A 4,616-nucleotide genomic window follows, 5' to 3' on the forward strand; every position below is an offset into this window, starting at 1 on the left:
TTGGGCTTCTCCTATAATCTAATGCATGGAATAATGCCTCTTCACATACTATATCCACCTGCTGGTACGGTAATGGTCTTCATGCTTTCCATCATTCTGAACTTTAGCAGCAGTGCATAGAGATAACTAGAATATGCCATCACTTCACTCTGTTCCCAGGATGAAGGTGGCAAGACCACTGGGAGCACCTGCGCTCACCCCCTACAGGGGAAGGACTATGGCTGCAGAAAACCTCCTACTCTTCCTGCACCCTTGTGGAGCTATGAGGATGTCCTGCCATTTCTCTGGACCTTCTGCTGAACTAGGAATGTGGCAGAAAACTTGGCTCCGGTGCTGCCAGTTTCTCCCTCACCCTGGCCTATCCCACAACCCTTCAACCTTGGGGGCCCAAAGGAAATAGTAGCTGTCTCCAAACCTGGACGTTTTAAGACTGATTCTTGCCCATAGCATGACTCTTACCTGAGTCTTTTGATAGGCACAAATCATGGGCCAGCAGAAAGAGTAATAGAGGGGGAGAAAACAACCTAATTGTGAACATACACAGACATGGATCAACAAGGACAAAATAGAGCAGGGAGTATTCTGTTTATTAGGCCAAAAGACAGAAATAAACCAGACACATACAATGATAGTTTTCACTGTTAAAAAAAGGGGCCCTGAAACAATTATTTGTAGGAGGGATAAATACATGAGGGGCCATTAAATAAAACTCCCACTGAAAAATGAAAAAAAAAAGTTGATTTCAAATGAAAATGAAATAATTACAATTACCTATGTTTCAAAAGGAAGAGACAGGCTGGAAAAAAGAGGGGAATGAAAAGAAAAGCAGGAATAAGAATGGTAATGACAGCATAGAGAAATAATCCTGCTGGTCACAACTGCAATTTGCGAGAGAGGGACTGCCGCCCAGAACCACTCAGGACAAGAACTTGAAGCAGCTGCTGTAATACCACCAAGATGGCAGAGATCATTTATATGGAAACCTTTTAAATTCTGGAACAACACATTGAGATTAGAATTACATGTGGGTCTTGAATTGGGGCTGGTTGATTAGAACTATGTATTCATCTTGGGCAAGTAAAAATTAGTCTTGAACATCCCTGGAGATTATCAGATTCAGGTGTCATTCTTGTTGGAGCACAGCTCAATTTACAAGTCTGCATCAAAGCTGCATCACAAGGAATGGTCAGGTTTACACAGCATGTTAAGCCATAATACGGCTTGGTTGTTTTGGTTGATTATTATGTGGGAACCTAGCAAATTTTGGGTTCTTCAGTAAGCCGCACCTTCACGCTGTATGTGAATCCAGCAGTGATTCATCCTTACCTGAATGTTTGACTTTCATTTTCATTTAATATAAAGGAATTGCTCATAGTGCAAACATACTATTGTTTCAATGACCTGAAGTTCTGTTTCGTGATCTGAAAATTTTGCTAAGCATTCACACCTGAAGATCACAAGTCCAAAGAAAACAAATCCAACTTAAAGGGTTAAGAATGTGCTTAAGTCCAAAGCCTAAGTAATTACAAAACTATTGTGAGAATGTAATTATTTCATCAACTAATGCCTTATCTGTCCAGCACTGTGTTTTATGCAGTGGTAGTAAAACAGTTGTGAAATGTCAGAGCATGATTGTGAGGACTCTGTTTGCAGCTTCCAGCATATGAACTTTGAACATTATTTGAGATACAGGTAGTCCCTGGTTAACAACCACTTGTTCAACAGCTGTTCAAAGTTGCGACGGTGCTAAACAAGTAGTAGTTACTTACATATAATTTTTATTAGAGAAATTTTTAAGAGAATAAAAACAATACAAATTTTGAAATAAAAAGAATTAAGTGAAAAAAGGTACAAAGAAAGGAAAAGAATAAAAAGTTATAAAGAAGTGGCTTCTGAATTTCTTAACAGCAGTTACAAGTACAGTATATTTACATTTTAACCTCTCTCAAAAGTTACAACATAATTTTCTTCTTTCTCTTTCTAACTATCAAAGTCATAAATCAAGTTCATTTTGTTTTTTCAGCAGAAAGTCAGTAAGGGGTTTCCAGTCACAAATTAATGTGGTTATTGTCCTTTCTCTGATCAGACAAGTCAATTTTGCCATTTCTGCTAATACTGTCATCTTCATCAGCCATTTGAGTCTTTCCATTTTTGTGCATATAATAATCTTGCAGCAGGTATCATATGTAAAAACTATCTTCCATAACTCTTTTCTAATTGTCTAACAAATGGTACTTACGATCGGTCCTCAAAGTTCCAGTTGCAGCACGCCTGCAGTCACATGATCACAATCCAGACACTTGGCAACCAGTTTGCACTTACGACAGTTGCAGCATGCTGTGGTCACGTGATCACCATTTGTGACCTTTCCTGCTGGTTTCCCACAAGCAAAGTCAATGGCGAAGTTGGCAGGGAAGGTTGTAAGTCACTTCTGCTGCTTCTTCTCCTGAGAAGTCCTATTATAGAGTACGAGATCCCAGGGATCCCATAATGTATGCCCACCTGCAGCACCCCCTACCCACAGTGTCCATCCACCCAGCCGTACGACAGCACCCCCCCCTGTCTACATGCACTTGTGCAGCACTGCAGCACCCCCTGCCCACAGGCAGTTATGCAGTGCCACAGCACCCGTTCCCCTGCCCACATGCACTGGCGCTGCAGCACCCTCCCCCCAGCCCACACACTCGCACCACAGCACCCTCCCACCCAGCTTCACTCCAAACCACTGACCCACCCACTGGCCTGCTTGCAAGCCGCCCAGGACTCGACTTCCTGCCAGCTTCTCTTCCTTGTAGGAAGCCAGCAAGAAGTCACAAGTCGCGGTCACGTAAGGTCCTTGCTTAACAACCCATGATCCTCACTTTTCAGCAATGGGGACTGCTGGGATTGCTGTCACTAAGCAATGTGGTCACTTGTGGTCAATATTGCACTTTACGACATCGTTTAGCAATGGAAACTGTGGTCCCAATTACTGTCATTAAGCAAGGATTACCTGTAATTATCATACCTAAAAGACATTGGTGCCATTTTATATCCATAAATTTGTCTTAGGCTGTTCATCAAAACAAAATTGGGATTATATTTAACTGAAAAATGGGCTAAACATTGATACAAACAAATATGATTCTGAGGCTGTTACATCTACACACTAAACATGCTAAACAGCTGCTAAAATATTTATGTGCATATATTTTCTAACTTTACCACTATTTAATTTCACTGAAAATCTAAGGTTTAATTTCATGATTTCTTCAAGGTGGAATCCTGTTAGAATTAACCTAGAGCTTACTTTTCAATATAAATAATATGGGGGAAAAAAATAGCTGTGATTTTCCTGTAGTTGGGGTTCTCAATTTTTCTGCCTTCAGCAATGATAATCTAAAAGATATGTGCACCCTAAATAAATGTTTCTTGCTGTGATTATATTACCCATGTCCAACAATCATACTGATCCATGTTTAAATGACACCCGGTTTCTCCCCCTGCCCTGTGAATACTGATTTCACTTCCACTGGGAGTTGGGTGGCATCATCATCATCATCATCATCATCATCATCATCATCATCATCATCATTCCCACTTAGAAAGGAAGGAAATAAGTGTTTTCAGAGTGTTAGATCTCAGTATGGACTATTACAATGCTAAGCATGTTGATTTCAGTAGCACCTACCCCAACAACACTTATAGCTGCTGCTTGAATTACATTAATCATCCATTTTGAATCTACTGAAACAGGATACAATAGGAAACCCCATCCTCAGTTTTGTCAATTTATGCCAAAAAAAAAAAAAAAAAAATCCCATTTGCATACATAGCCTTATAAGTTTGATGACACAGAGGGAGCTAGACTGCTTATACAGTGGTACCTCAGGATACGAACTTAATGCGTTCCGTGACTCCGGGCATATCCCGAGTTGGTCGTAACCCGACGCAAATTTCCCCATAGGGTTCAATGTAAATCCAGTTAATCCGTTCCGCCCTCCAAATTTGGTCGCACCCCAAAGCAAATTTTCCCATAAGGTTCAATGTAATTACCGTTAATCCGTTCTGGCGTCCGCGGACCACGCGTCAGGGGCGGGAGAACGGCCGGGCGCGGCGCGGCAGGAGAACAGCCAGGCGCGGCGCGGCGCAGCGCGAGAACGGCCGGGCGCAGCGCGAGAACGGCCGGGCGCCGCACAGCGCGGCGGGAGAACGGCCGGGCGCAGCGCGGCACGGCGGGAGAACGGCCGGGCGCAGCGGGAGAACGGCCGCAGACTACGTGTCAGGGGTGGAAAAATGGCCGCAGACCATGTGTCAGGGCAGAAAAATGGCCGTACCCTGAGGTGGAGTTCGCACATCAAGGTAAATTTTGGTGGCCGGAGCTGGTCATAACCCGAAAAGTTCATTAGTAGAGGCGTTCGTATCCCGAGGTACCACTGTACATTGCTTATTGGAAAGCACACTGCATTAGGAAACATAGCCTCCTTGCTGGTAAGGGCATCTGGTTCATATGAAGAAAGTCTATGTGTGTATGACAAGAAATCCTAATTTTGCTCATAGTCTCTCCTAAAGTTTACTATAAAACCTTTCTTAAAATCTCAATAATGTAGATCTAATGTGCAAGTAAAACAACACAC

Source organism: Python bivittatus, unplaced genomic scaffold (genome assembly GCF_059951505.1).
Source record: "Python bivittatus isolate LINGU-HERP-01145 unplaced genomic scaffold, Pbiv_v1 ctg000480_np1212, whole genome shotgun sequence".
Lineage (NCBI taxonomy): Eukaryota > Metazoa > Chordata > Lepidosauria > Squamata > Pythonidae > Python > Python bivittatus.